This window comes from Emydura macquarii, unplaced genomic scaffold (genome assembly GCF_026122565.2).
Source record: "Emydura macquarii macquarii isolate MOO-44397 ecotype Brisbane River unplaced genomic scaffold, CSIRO-AGI_Emac_v2 contig_212, whole genome shotgun sequence".
NCBI lineage: Eukaryota > Metazoa > Chordata > Testudines > Chelidae > Emydura > Emydura macquarii.
Genome location: NW_027130349.1, coordinates 6,023,172 through 6,038,724, shown reverse-complemented (window position 1 = coordinate 6,038,724; position 15,553 = coordinate 6,023,172). Strand labels below are relative to the sequence as shown.

The window sequence follows — 15,553 nt, the reverse complement described above, 5'->3', positions numbered from 1 at the left end:
CAGGCCCTGGCTCCTGACCACCCCTCCTCAGAAAGGCGCTGACCACCCCCCAGCTCCACCTCTCACTCCCCCCCAGACCCCTGATCACCTCCCCCCCCCCAGCTCAATCGGTTCCCCTGCTGTCAGAGCAGGAGGGGCGGCACCTGCGGGGTCCGCCCCCGTCTCCTCCCCTCCCCTCCTCCAGCCAGAGAGCCCGAGACCAAGACCCAGCGGGAGAAATCAGCGGCGTTAGCGCAAGAACGGGAAGGGGTTTCGCAGCGCAGCCGCTCGGCGTGCGGGAAAAGGGGGCTCGGGGGCGAGCTGGCCCCGTCCCTCCACCCAGCACGGTAAGGGGCAGCGGCCGGGCCCTATGGCTCGGGGTCCCGGGCTCGCCTTTCCTGGCCCCGCTGTGGGGCTTCTCTCCGGGGAGGACACAAAGGTAGCGGAGCAGCGGGAGGGAGGGAGCTGGGTCCGCTGCTCGCTCGCTGTGTTAGTCACCCCGGGAGCGCGGAGCGGAGCGGGCTGTAGTAGGAGGAGGAGGAGGAGGGCGTGTGTGTGTGTGTGGAAGGGCTCGGAGTTAATTGAGCTCTGTCAGCATAAGTCATATTTCCCCTGGCGGCGCATCAGCCCTGCGGGCTCCGGCCCTTTGTTAGCCTCTTGCGCTCCGAGCAATAGCACGTTGACGGGAGCAGCTGGCGGTCTCCGGGGCTTTCCAACGCGGGGAGCGATCAGCTGCTTGCATGGAGCGGTGGGTAAGGCTCTCGGGGGAGGTGGAAGGACGGAGGTTGCATGGAGACGCAGCCGGGTGTGGGAGGGATTAAGGGGGTGCAGGTGGCTCTTCTGCAGCCTCTTCCTTCCCAAAAGTTACTAGGCCAAACCTTCGCCAATAGGAGGCTCAGTTGCGTTGCTCTTAGAGATGCCTGGTATAGCTCGATTAATAAAGTAGTTTCGGGGAAGGGGGTGGCTGTGGTTCACTTCGGGTGGGCTTTGTTTATGGATCCTTCCCGAAAGAGTCCTCGATTTCTTCGTGTTGGCAGTGAAGGCGCACTTTGTGTTTCTTTCTTTTTTTTTTTGCTGAATGGTTTTGGGATGATTTGCTGTGGGCATAAACCACACTGGTGTGTTGACAGTTGGAGGTGACCGTAGTTTACTCTGAGACCCGAGGAAAGGGAAATATAAATAAGGGAAGGATGGCTGTGTAATATTTTGCTAATGCGGTTGTTGATTAATTTCTTTTGGCTTTGCTCTTTATTTGCATGGATTTTCTAGTGATGCTTAGTTTTAGAAGTTCCACATGATAAAAAAGGCAAATGCTTCTTATCATAATATGTCTGCTAAACTACAGGGTACCTCTTGTCACTTTGAAGTACAAGCTGGCTTTCTTTTGAATGATTTCCTTTATCATCACATTCTCTCACTTGCCTGACTTCTTTGCTAGTGTAAAATAAGTTTGGTTTTGAGTTGTTTGGATGCAGTTTTCAAAAAGCATCTGAGTAATCTGAAAATTATTTATAAAATGGTGGAATTTTCCTTTTGTTGTTTTGAAATATCTGAAAGAAGAAAACTTAAAGCCATCATATTTGCTTTGATTATATGTGTGTTGAACTCCAAAGTGTTTTGGAAGGTAGACCAACCACTTCTGTTCATTTAGGCCCCAAATCTGCAAACACTTATGCATATACTGAACTTTAAGCACATTCTGTCAATGGTATTACTCACATACTCAAAGTTCAGCACATATGTGTTTGCAGGATCAGGGCCATAAATGTTTACTGTCTTTGGCAAATACCTTAAAAGTGTGAGATCAAAACATGCCTTTTGGCTTTCTCAGAATTAGTGACGGGTGACTTCCCCATGAAAGAAATGTTTTTAGGAAAATACATTATTTATTTTGTCACACAAAACATGACACGGTGCAAATTAAATATATTTAAAACTACTTAAAATTATAAATAAAGAGATGTTGAAGAAGAGAACAATAGTCTTTCATAATTTGAGGTTAGTGGAAGTCACAAATGAGAATTTAAAAAAAAAATATTATTTAGAGCTAATAGACACAATAGGCACTCACTCCTGTTAGCAATAGTTTCTTGCACTTGACCTGATAAGAGATGGTTTGGGTGGACCTTCACAAAGCCCTACCAGGTGAAAGGGCATGTAAAAGGCTTTCAGTAGTTTTTCATCTGAAAGGCCTAAGTATGCAGTATAGTCTGCTTTATTTTTCCTCTGTTGTATGGTATTTGACCTATAAATAAATGTGAAGGCCTTGTATTGATTGCCAAGCCTATTATGTGAACATTAATTCAATGTCACTTTCCCATGATGGAATTAGTGGGCTATAGAGACTTTATTTTCTCTGAAGACATTAATAAACCCTTATCCAAGAGAAATTGCTAGTGAAGTTCTGTTAAAAACCAAACCAAAAGGAATTGGTTTGTTTTTATTTTGTTTGCAAGGGAAGAAAAAATCTGTGTAAATTCCCCAGGTTTTTAGGAGATAAGATATTAGAAAAATCATCTAATGCTTGCAGGCTTAGAACCTAAGCATATGATTATTTGACTCTTGTAAGTAGTTTTACTGAAACTATGAACTACTCATATGAGTACAATTAAGTGCATGGTTAATTGTGATCAGGGTTTGGTTTCATACCTGAAAGTATAATGTACAACTGTTCAGATAGGTTAACACATATGATATATAGCCTTAAATTTTCACGGTGCTTTCAAATACATTTTTGCATTGGTTTAGTAAAATAAATATTAGTATAAAATACTTTGTGTGTTTTGTGCTTACTTTTTGTCATCCCAGATTATTACAGTATTACAGCCAACCAGAAATTTTGGAAGTTGGCAATAAGGCAGGAGGGCTAGATTCACAAAAGGATTTGGATGCCTAACTACCACTTTAGGTGCCTAAATCCCAGAATTAGACCTCACTGAGATCTACAAAACCCTCAGGCAGCTGTTGCCTAAGTAGGTACCTAAATTCATTTGGCACCTCAATTTTTGCAGTAAACGTTTTCCTCTGAGTATGCATGCTTCAGCCCCTGCCAGGCATCTGGTCATCTAAGCCCCAGATGGATGCACAAATAGGAAAAATAAATGTTTGTCCGCCTAGCCTGCCTGCGGAGTCCAGTCCAGTCAGTGTGCTCTGAGCTTGCCTACTAGACTGGGCCCCTATAATCGAGCTATTGCAAAATGGGGGAGGAGTGCTCTCACAACTTTAGTCCAGTCCTTAGGGCACTCATGTGGGAGACTGCTGGTTCAAGTTCCCCCTCTACTTGAGAGGAAGGAGGGATTTGTCACCTGCTGACCTGTGGGATATTGGATGTTCTTATGTTGTTGAAGCCCTTGCTTTGTGAATAAACAATGAAAGAATCGAGAATGACTCTCTAACCTCATGGTTAGATTAGTCACCCGGGAGGTGGGAGAGCCAGGAGCCAGTCCCCCTGAGCTCCAATGTCTTTTCTTAAATTTATCCACAGTGGAACAGCTTTAGTAGGAGAAACTGAGGGAACCCTATGTCACAATATCCAATAGCTCAGTGGTTAGGGCATGTGCCTGAGAAAGGGTAGATCCCTGTTCAAGTCTCTTCTCCTCCCCCAGCTGGAGGGTGGCCTTCAACTGGTGGTCTCCCACATCCTAGGTGAATACCCTAAGCACTGGGCTAAAAGTTATAAGGGAGGTGGTAGTCCTCCTTTGACCTTGGCTTCATGCCACAACCATGTAGGTGTACCAAGACAGGGTGTGCAGTTGAGAATCCTGAGCAGAGGGAGTCTCCTCTCTGCAGCTTGGATTTAGGTACCTCTCTCTGAGAGAGGCGAAGGGTTTAGCACACACCTTTCAGTTTGGCACCTCCCATTGGCTAGTTTTGGCAAAGAGCTACCTAGCATGCTGGCTTTTGTGAATCTCATTCTAAAGCTTCTGTCGCTCCCCATTCAGTGTATAGGGAGACTAGGTGCCTAGCCCAGGCTTTGTAAATCCCACTGATTTTTTTTCTAGGCACCTAAATGGGTCACCACGCCAAAGTTCCTTTGTGAATCTAGCCCTACGTGTGAATTGCAAGTGCACTATATGTATGCTGTGTTGCCAGAGGTGGTAATAGAGCTGGGAGATAATGTATTATGATATAATGGTTAAAAAAGTGATATTTTTTCTTATTGCATGCAGAGCCATTATGCTATAGAACAAAGGAATGATAGTATAACTATGTGAAAGGTTTGCATAAATTCAAAACCCACCCTGACTCAGGGCTAGTTCAAAGTTCTCCTAAGACCATAAATATTAGCCCTGGTCCTTGAAAGTTGAGTGGAATTGGGTTGTCGCACTTTGTAAACACAAGGAAGGAAAGGAATTATTTAGCATAATTCAAACAGCTAAATCTAGGAGTTATGGGATAACAGTGAGCAAAATATTGTTTTAGGTTAAATGTGGGCGAGCGTGGGGAATTTTCTTATCGAGACAGCTGTAATACCATGAACATTCAATTGCTGAGTTATCTAAAACTAGACTTAATAGTACTGAAGAATAAACTGTAGGGAACAGTTCAGCATTAGCAGTGGGATAAACAAGACAATCTAAAAGGTCTTTCCCCATAATTCCATTACATATTTTTTAGACACTGTAATATGGTACAAGGACATTTATTATCTAACCTGGATGAAAATAAAAATTTAAGTTTTGAGTAGTGTATCTTTCTTTCGTATAGCATCTTTCATTCCAAAAGATCCTAAAGTGCTTTTATTTTCTATGTGTATGTTTTTTAGGTAACTTCACCAACCACTGAAATGCAGCCCACTCTGGGTGAAATGTGGCAGCTGTTAACCAGGGTTTAGCAACAGTCCACAGTAGTTCAGGATGGGAAGTGCAAAAGAATACCATGTCTAATTGAAACAAAAGGGGGCATTTGGATAGGTAATTTACAAAACTTGGAAGTTGGACAAGATGCCAGGAAATCACACCCAAGATGCCAGGAAATCTTTAATGTGAAAGTGTATCAGGGTTTTGGTTTTACACCTTAGAATATTTGGCCCCTTTAAAATTTTAAACAATTTTTGCATACTCCTGCACCATCATCTCTCTATGTATTAGGTGGTTGACTTTAGAAGAGACATTTTCAATTGTTTATAGAAGATAAGCCTGGAAAGGAGGACCGTTTGTAAAGTATAGCTAACAAATGGAGAGACAGGAATAGGCCTCCCACATGTTGACAAGGATATCTTTTTTGGGCTTAGTGCTGTGAACTTCACCTCCTTAGATATTAACAAGCAACAAAAATAACTCTAATATTCTGAAATCATTTGAATAGTCACATTACATTAACAAAGATAAAATGATGACAAACTTTCACTGTCTCAGTGAAATTAAATAATTGTATTGCAGCGGAGGTTGCCGCAGAGGTTTTGAAAAATCTTATTTTCTCAGAACTTTCCTTTATAGCTGCTCTGAAAATAATGCTTCTGGTATAAATAACAATGCAAAAACAGTGCCTAGTATAACCTTCATGTTAAATAAAACAGCTTTTTTGAAAGAAAAAATTATGGTTAATACTGTATTTTACATGTACATTGAGAGCCTGAACTTGCATTTTTGCACACCCCAAACTCCACTGAAGTCAAGAGGAGTTTGGGGTGTGTTAAGAATGCTGAATAGGATCTTTAAATAATGAGAGAATACTGATGAAATAAACACAAACAATAATTTAATGCTGATATCATAAGAAGCTCATATAATAGACTTTCCAAGTGGGAAAATTGTGGGGTTATTTTTGGTGCTGTAATAAAACATAAATACAATAGATTTCAGTGAACTATACTATCATTAGAACAAGGATGTGTTCATTGCTTTACATAAAGTCTCAATGTAGCCCATATTAAGTGGATTAAAACTGGTGAACTGATTGCAAAAACTGACTGTAAATAGAAAATCATTTTGTGGTGGTGGTTCTGGTGTTCTTGACCCAGTGCTATTCAGTATCTTTATAAATGAAGAAAATATAGAATCAACTTGATGAGGAGTCAAAAAGTGATGAGAACAGGGCGGTTATACAGTCGAAACTGGATTGCTTGGTAAGGTGGACTTATTTGAACAACATGCATTTTATTTTAATAAGGTGAAATGTAAGGTCACACATGTAGGAATAAAGAATGCAGGTTACACTTACAAAATGGGAGACTGTGTCTTAGAGTGCAGTAACAGTGAAAAGGACTTAGGTAATGGTAGGTAACTACAGCATCAACCTGGGCATTATGTTCTGTTTTTTTAAGAGGGCAGATGCCATTGTTGAATGCATAGACGGGAATATCAAGTTAGGATTGTGGAGGTGGTATTACTTCTGAATTTGGAGTTCGTGCAACCATTACTGGAATACTATGTGAAGTTGTGGTGTCCACACTCAAAAAAGATGTTGAGAAATTAGAGTAGGTTAAGAAAAGAGGTGCAAAAATGATTTGAAGTCTGGAAAATGTGCCTTATGGTGAGAGAGTTAAGAAGCTCAATCTATGTTAGTTTGTTCATGACACAATTAAAGGGGCTTGGTCATAGTCTAGAAGTACTACATGGGGAAGAGGTTCCTGATAGTAGATGGTTCCTCAATGTAGTATAAAAAGGCATAATGAGATCCAATGGTTGCAGATAAACAAATTCAGACTAGAAATATAGGATAATTTTTTTTTAAACAGTAGCAGAAATTACCCACTTGAACAATTTATCTAGGGATATGGGGGATTCTCCATCACCTTGAAGTCAGGTTGCCTTTCTAAAATATATACCAGAGTTTAAATAGAAGTTAGGGGGTTGGTGCAGAAATTTCTGGATAAGTTTCTGTTGCCTGTGTTATGCAGGAGGTGAGACTAGATATTCATATATTTTAAAGCCAAATATGATTCTGTGACTAAAGAAGGGATGCATACAATAAATATCTTATCAGTTCAGGAAACTTTTATTGTAGAGTTTACCATGCAGAAAGGAATGTTGCTTTATTACCAAGGAAGTGGTAAAGTCTTAATTGAGAATTTTATTTTATTTTTAGCACATTTAATGTTACTTTAATGTGTGTATGTATAAAATGTGACTTTTGCATAAAATGTACCACCATCAAATTACTGAAGGCACTAGGATTCTCATACTTCTAGTATCAGTAGACACTGACTCTTCTAGTTTTAGTCCCTGCTGCAATATCTCTTCCCTTTTCCAAGAACTTGAAGTTTTTATTACTCAGCTTTAAGGACCTGCTCTGTCCAGAATAAATTTGTAATGTTTTAAGATGATCCGCAAGTATCTGCAAGTCAGATACATGAAGGATTTTTACATGGTATGCTAATAGTGAAAAGGAAAAAGGTTCACTATATAAGTAATTCTAAAATGTAGTTATTGTTTTGGTTATCTCCTGAAGTCATGGCAGCTGGTTCCTGTTTTACTGTGTCACACTGTGATGTCACGGCTTACATGAAACTCTTTTGGGACATGCTGGATCATAAGCAGGGGAATGCACACAAATGGGGGGCAAGCAGAGGCACGGGCCTGCCCAGTACGGGGTCGAATTTAAATTTCTGGGCACATCCCAGATCATAAGGAATCCAGTAAATGGCTTTTTTATTTTAAATGTATTATCAACTAATATGTAGCATCCTAACTTTTCATGGCATGTCATAAAGATCTAATAGAAAGAATTTGTGCCTGTCCTCAAGGACTTAGATATTATACAGGTATTTTAAACACTGATAATTCAATTGTGGCATATTTACATTTATGGTAAATTGCTATTGATGTTCTTCAGTAGTTCATAGAATATGTGAAATACACAAGATTCTTAAGCTCCGTATATAGTGAAAATAAATCAACAGTGCTAGGATGGCAGGGGGTGTTTCTGAGTCAGGGTGACAAGATCTGACAAAGGCCTTCATTTAATATTCTCCATGTGAGTATTCTAGAGCCATAAGAGTTTTTGGAAGCAGATTTAAAATCAACAGCAAAACAGTGTGGGTAGACTTAAGATAGTGTTACATGAGATTATTAGACATCTGTCATAGTGGTTCCGTGAACAAGCCGTAGGTGACTTTAGCTCTGTAAGGGTGTTGTTTGAAGACACTCAGATTCCACCCACAACTGTAGCATGTGCTTCACCATCAGTGGTTTTCTTTAAGAACATTTGTGTGAGTAGTATATATGATCAGGGCCCTTTGATGTGAAGTGACATTTAATTCTTGACTGTAACTGTGGTGTGAAATGCATTGAGAGGATGTTATTTACTTTTTAATAACAAAGGCTGATCCATAGATCTCATTGCACTGAAAGTAACTTGTATAGGAGGCTATTTAAATTAGTTTAGCTATATAAGTTGTAATAGAACATTTCATTAGTGCTTTCTGTGTCTTTTTGCGCAGAATTCAGCTGTGTAGCTCCTTGACAGTGCCAATCACCTGAAACCTATTATACCAGTTCTCCAAAGATGGCACCTATTACTAGGGCCCTACCAAATTCATGTTCCATTTTGGGCAGTTTCACAGCCAGGGTTTTTTTTAATTAGTCAATTTCATATTTTCAGATGTTTACACCTGAAATTTCAGGTTGTAGAAACTGTGGGGCTCATGACCCAAAAGGTGGCCAGGCTGTGTGTGTGGTGGGGTTGCAAGGCTATTTAAGGGAGGGTCCACCCTTACTTCTGATGGCAGGGGCACTGCCTTCAGAGCTGGGCAATCAGAGAGGAAGGCTGCTGGCCAGGTGCCCAGCTCTAAAGCCAGCACCATTGCCAGCAGCAGCACAGAAGTGAAGGTCACAAGGCATGGAGGGTGAGTTACCTTATGTCCGGTTTTCTTGGCAGTCTCCCGCTTGAGTGAGGGGCTGACAGCTGGAGTCGCAGCCTCCTCGTGTGGGGAAGGATGGGGTGACAGCCAGAGCTTTGGAGCTCCCTGCATCCAGGGTAGGTTCCCGGAGGTGAGTTTGACTCACCCTGAGAGTGGCCCTTGCAGGGCAAGAGGAAGTCCTGTCCTTCCCCATCTCTGGCCTGGGCTAGGAACTGGAATCCCGCACAGGTAGGAGTACCCGGCTGGGTGCCAGATTTCATGGGGGTGGTCAGATTTCACAGTCCATGATGATCTGTTTTTCACAGCCATGGATTTGGTAGGGCCCTGACTCTTACACCAGTTCTCCAAAGGTAGCACCAGCTTCCTATTGGATTCTGACTGTGATTCAGGCTATTGATATTTATTTATTTTTTATAAAGACCTATAGGATTTGGTTTTGGCCTCTTGTACAGGCAGAGAGGAAGTTTCTTGTTTTGAGTTAGTCAAGGACAGCTGAGGCATTCTCTCTAGCATTCTGTATATTTGAAGGGCTGGTGGTAGGACATTTTTGATGGACTGTCTTCAGATTTGGAATTTCTCCTGTTAGAGCCTGGAGTCTGTTGACCTTTAGGGTATGGCATAACATTCACCTTTTCCTAGAGTCTTTTCCTGAGTGTGTTGGTGGTTAAGCTGTGTAATTAACTTAATTTTAGTGAGTGGAAGTTATTTTTTTGGTAATTTAATAGATGTTTTTTGTTTTTACTTAAATATAATTACTGTATAACGGTGAGTCTAGCTCTAGGTGATATCATCAAGGTCCTAAAGTCCCCTCCCAGCTGTGTTACCAGTTTTGGGAGCTGGTGGGGTATAGTGCTTGGAAGATGTGGCCCTTCTGTTCGTCCATATTGCTCCAACTAAAAGGGAAATTATCAAGATCCTCTGATGCACAAAGGATTAAAGGTTTGATCCCCAACGTTGTGATTATCTAGTCCAGTGGTTCCCAATCTTTTTGGCTCAAGGGCCACAGATATAATTTTTTCAATCCTGAAGGGCCAGTTTTCACCAGCAGCCCCCTTTCCCCCTCTTCCCCGCAGCCAGATGGAAGGAGTTCAGTGAGAAGGCTGCGTCTTTGCTGATCTCCCGTCCCTTTGGCTGCGGCAGGGAAACTGCATGCGTCCTGTAGCCCTGTACACTCTACGTGGGTCCCTTGGCAGCGGTTCCCTTCTGCAGCCGTGGGGATGGGAGATCAGTGCTCCCCTCCCTCTGGCTCCAGCAGGGACCCCAGTGCCCGTGGACCCAGGTGGAGTGCTTTGCCATGCTCCCTGATGCAGCCAGGGGGAGGTGAGCACTGATCTCCTGTCCCTTTGGCTGCAGCAAGGAGTCTGCACCAGTCTTGTAGCCCCATGGCAACGTGCTCCGCCTGGGTCCTTAGGCAGCCACTCTCTTCTGCAACCAGTGGGAGGGGAACGGCGTGCCACTTTAAAAGACCCCACAGGCCACTTTTGGGCCACGGGTTGGGAACCACTGCTCTAGTCTGACCTCCTGAACAACATAAACCATTGAACATCCCCAAAATAATTCTTAGAGCATGTCTTTTAGACAAACATCCAATCTTGGTTAAAAAATTGTCATTGATGAAGAATCCACCATGAGCCCTTGGTAAATTATTCCCATGGTTAATTATTTCTGTGGCAGAAGGTTGTCAAGGGGGTTGTTCTCTTCCTAGTAAAACAGCAAATGATACAAAAACAAAAGTCCTATGTTTTGGACCATAAACTCAGCAGTAATTTATTATTTCATAATTTTAAAGTGCTCAGAGGGATGCTATGCACTGCACAGTAAACACAGATGGTTCCCTGCTCCAAGAGACTCATAATCTCAATGTTGGACTTGACAAACTAATGAGGTTGTTGTGTATATATCTGAAATGGGAAGGAGGAACACAAGTTACAGAAATAAGATTACAGTTTAGGCATCTGTGTGCCTTAGTAGGTCAAAGGATTTTTTTTTTTCTTTAATAAAACAAAGTGATAGGGAAACTGTACCATGAGAGAATTGCTTAAAGGGACTCTGATGTGCAGTTTGCAGTACCACTTGCCTAAAGATGGTTAGAAAGTGGTTATACAATCTTTCCTCTTGTATTATATATGGCCTAGATGGCTTACATGAGGACACACTTCTAATGACTGAATTGTATGTGTGCTTGGTTTTCATCTTTAGTATATATTTATACGGTTTACTTGTGGTGATGTTATATGTGGATGGGAGTTGAGCTCTAGCTGCTGCTTGTGCTGTAATAGGCTGCTGTGCATGCGGTGGGAAAATGAGCAATTGTTGTATTTTTTTTTTTTAAATTTGGTTATGAAAGGAGGGGTGCAATTTATATAGTATACTCCTCCCCCTCCCCCCTCCCCCCCGCCGCTCTAAGAGAGTAAATAATACTCAACATGTGGTTGAGTCTCCATGAAAAAATTGGCGGTATGTGACCAGCCAGAGGGGGAGGAACCAGAAATAAGCCTAGATGACATGTTCACTGAGAAACTCCCTCAGTTTTGGGAAGACGTTTCCTGGCAAATTTAATGTTGCATGGAGAACTGTTAGCTGTAATTCCATCTCCAAAAGACAAGAAAAGTGTGGTCCAGGACGGTGCATGGAGGAGACAGCACTCTACAAGGATGACCTCATAGAAATCCTCCTACACTTGGTGCTCCTTACTCCACCTAAACTGAGAAGTGGTCATGTTACTCAGGAGAAGGATAGCCTTTCATTAAAGACACTGTTGGAACTTCGGTTCTGTCCCCAGCTCTATCACAGACTTCCTATGTGACCTTAGGCAAATCACTTAATCTCTGTGTACTTCTATTCTCCATCTTGCAGGAATGTGAAAATAAATTAATTAATATAGTTCTTAAGATGTTATAATAATGAATGCTGGAGAAAAGCCTGTAAATAAATGTGGAGAAACCCATTTATGTGAACAAAGAACTGCCCTTTCTGGGAATGGGCTGGCAACAAACAGATTAGGAAAGAGCCCAGGCAAATCTCTTCTTTTTAGAGGATATTGGAAGCAATATGTTCATGCTTCCTAATGAGATTTAACTGACATGGCTTTCCTTGCCAACATTTGGGGTTTGTTACCAGTACAGCTATGCTGGTTATTGGCTATCTATGGCCAAATCCCAGCTATAGACAAGACATTTAAGTAGTCTTTTCTGAATTAACTTTTTTGTAGCCATTTGCATTTTTACTTAATAAAATGTTCAAATGAGCACAATTCCCCCATTTTTGCCTCTTCTCACCTTCCCCCCTCCTTTTAAAAAAAAAAAAAAAAAAAAAAAAATTGTGTCCTTGATAGCTTAATGCCTTAGAATTCTTCAGTGTCTTGAATTTTGCACTTTAGGTTGACATTTAGACTCCATCTCTGCTACTGTTGAAACACTGTCAGTGGAGCTATTGTTTATATGAGGTAACATAATTTAAACATAGTTCACCTGGCCAGAGTAGTCTAGATGTAACCAGTTGAGAGTGTCGTGTTCTAGGCTTGGCTGGATGATAATATACTGTTTGGCAATAAGGTTGGGAAATCTGGCTAGGATCAGTTTGGATCAATTAAAGGTTTCAGTTTATTTCCCTGAAGAATGTCCTAGTTTAGGGTAGAAGGTCAAATTATGCCAAATACCTTAGAGGAGTCAGGGGACCTGGGTTTCTAAAATAGTGATGTATGATCTAGACAGACCAAACAAACTGTGTTTAAGTCTTGTTAGCAGGAATTTAAAAACAAAACAAAACAAAAACAAAAAAAAGTTTGGAAACATTGTTTCAGTACCAGCATAGATGGGGATTTGAAGTAAATGTAGTTTGGAAATTGTGTGGTTTTATGATAGTGCTGCTACTATGTGTGTGTTACAGTTATATTTAAATGTATCTAGAGACTTTGAGCTCAGAGATTTTTTCATTTGAACCAAGTCATTTTCTGTTTGTGCTATGTATATAGCGGTAAATAGCTTTGACATGCTAAAGTGAAAAAATTATCGAAATAGCTAACTTTTTTCAATTATTGTTTCTTTCTGGGTTTGTAATTCTCCTTCTAGAAGCCCTGTATTTCAGGGATTTGTAACTGTGTTAGAGAAGATCCTTGTTTAAGAAGTACAGTAAAAGCACAAATAAAACTTTAGCTTAAAATGTAATTATTTCATGTTACAGTTTGCACAACAGGACATGAAGGGAACAGAAGCACTAGTGGCTGCATATTGAATCAATACAGCAATACATTACAAACTATTTGATTAATTGGTATTAAAAGAACCTGTCAGAGTTAATGCACCTATAATTTAACTTAATTGTTAAATTGTGCAAACATATTAATAACTTTTATAGTTATTTCTGTTCTCTTTTTACATTTAAAAAAAATCAATGTGTACATCCTCCTATTTGTGAATAACGAATGTCTGCATGATGAAGAGAGAAGAATATAAGTAAAGAAACAGGCTTCAATTACAAGATTATTAAAAACTGTAAAGAAAATATATCAAGGTTATAAAATGTGTTGATAGTGTCCTTCGTTTATCTACAATCACTGCCAATTTGATTCACTTTGGATAGGCAATGTGCCCTAGTGAAGAGAGCACCAGACTGGAATTTGGGAGACTGGAGTTGTATTTGCAATGCTGCTGCAAGTCACTTCATCTCCTTGTGTCTCATTTTCTCAAATCTGTAGAATGAGGATAATGATACTGACCTCCTATGTAAAGTGATTTTAGATTTACACATGAAAAGTGCTGTGAATGAGCTAGATCTTCTTCATCATCACTAGTCCCCATGGTTCTTGTTTCAAACTGACCGTCAGGACCCTGGACTTGGAATAGTGCAGATGCTGCAGTGCTTCCCTCTTAAGCTTCCTGAACTTTGGATGAGACAAAGGGCCAAATCTTGCTGTCGGTTTACACCCATGCAGTCCCATTCAGGAAAATGAATTTGACCTTTAAGAGGCTTGATCCTGTGCGTCCAAAACTCCCATTAATTTTAAAGGAGCCTTGATATTCATCTGTTGTGCCTGTCCCTAGTTTCTATGTGGGATCCTGTTACAGTAGCTGAATTGCAGTAGTTACAGTAGCTGAATAGTAGAGCTCATCCAATGTCTTGACCAACATAATTTCTCAGTAAAATGAATTTTAATGCCCAAAGGTCTTCATGGGTTGTTGCCACATAGCATGTAGTTATGGCTCTGTTTACCTACAAATATCTAGCTCATTTTTAAATGATTTTATTAAATCCGCTCTGAAAATTAGATGTACTGTTTCCAGCATCAGCTTTTCAGAAGCAAGCAGTCATTGATGAGCAAGTAAATAAAGCATGTGCAGACCACATGCAGTCACAACCTTTCCCCTCCCCCCCACCTTTTTATGTGGCCATATGTTTTAGTAGTCTAAGTATGTGTCAATGGTAATTCAGGGGTCCGCACTTTTAAAGGATGATTACCCAGTTGTTGGCAAACTGGTATTTTTCCATTTAATTTTTGTGTGGGGTATAATTGTAAATCTTTTATTGCAGATTACTCTTTGTATGCCTAAATTTAACTACATCTCTTTTGTGGCTAGCTCTTTCATTACCAGTTTGTATTCAAACAAACTGGTTTGTTCTTTCTTGATCCTAATCTGAATTTCAGAGCCATTGTTTTTTACACTCCTGCCTCACTCCCCCTCCCCTCCTCCTTTCTCTTCTCACACAAACACACTTGCTCCCTTCAATTTTTTTTCTGAGGCTGAGCAGAGAAGTGATGTTGGTAGCATTTTTCAACTCCTTCCTCCTTTCCCCACTTACAAATATTTGTATTTTGGATCATTGCAGGTTGCAGACATATAGGAGCCATTTGCCCTACACTGTCAATCCAAATGGAATAAATTGTAAATGTGAAGCTTTATAAGAAATGCTTATTTCGGTTTTCTGTTTGGGAGTTCAATGAAAAGAGATGGTTATTGGATTCAAAGCAGAGTTGATGTGTATTAGAAGAACACTGTTTTTATATTGTAAGGACAAAATTGCTGGTGCAGGGTTGTGGATTAATGTAATTTTTAGCAAGTCTTTATAAACAAATATCTTTGAATTTTTTGGGAGGTGAGGGAATATGAATGATGGTTCTGTAAGTGTGGGATCAGAATCATGGCAAGTCATACATAAAAATGACTGGGACTCCTGAGACCATTAGAATTCTTATTAGAACTTTATTAAAACAGTAATTGACCAGAATGCAGTTCATTAACTAACATTGTACTAGTATATCACTCAAGAATTTTGTAAACTACTTTGAGAGTAGGATGCTTGCCTAGTAATGTAGGAAATACTTGCCTAAAAGGCAAACTGGCTAGGGGATGCACACCAGCTTGATCTTGTATTTAAAATAACAAAACAAAGAAAACCGGCTACTTACTCATTTAAAAAAAATATTTTTGGTACATATCATGTTCTAATAGATTAAAGTATGTATATGGGAGGTGGTGGGAGGAAGAACATGTAGTAAAAGATTTATGCCTTCCTTTGGACTGTTGCTTGGTAACAGAAAATGCCTCTTAAGCCTATTTTTGGAGTGGGGCGGGGTGAAACTTGAATCAGTGACCATCTGTCCTAAGTTGGTTGATTTCCTGTTGAGATGTCCTTTGTTTCTGTCAAACAATTGATTGTTACCCTTTACAGATAAGAGTACTGTTGATGACATTGTACTGGTTTGTGGCAGCACAAAATAGACCCATTAAATGTTCTTTGTTCTTTTGAGGTCACTATCATTGGCCTCTCTTG

General features: G+C 40.5%; 1 long non-coding RNA gene across 1 annotated transcript in view; it reads left to right on the top strand.

Moving 5' to 3' along the window:
* The first annotated feature begins 212 nt into the window (after nt 1-212).
* Nucleotides 213-15,553, top strand: part of LOC137151577 (uncharacterized) — an 82,200-nt gene continuing 66,859 nt past the window's right edge. The window contains exon 1 of the long non-coding RNA XR_010919310.1: nt 213-326. This is a non-coding gene — a long non-coding RNA (uncharacterized lncRNA). The remainder of the gene's footprint in view (nt 327-15,553) is intronic.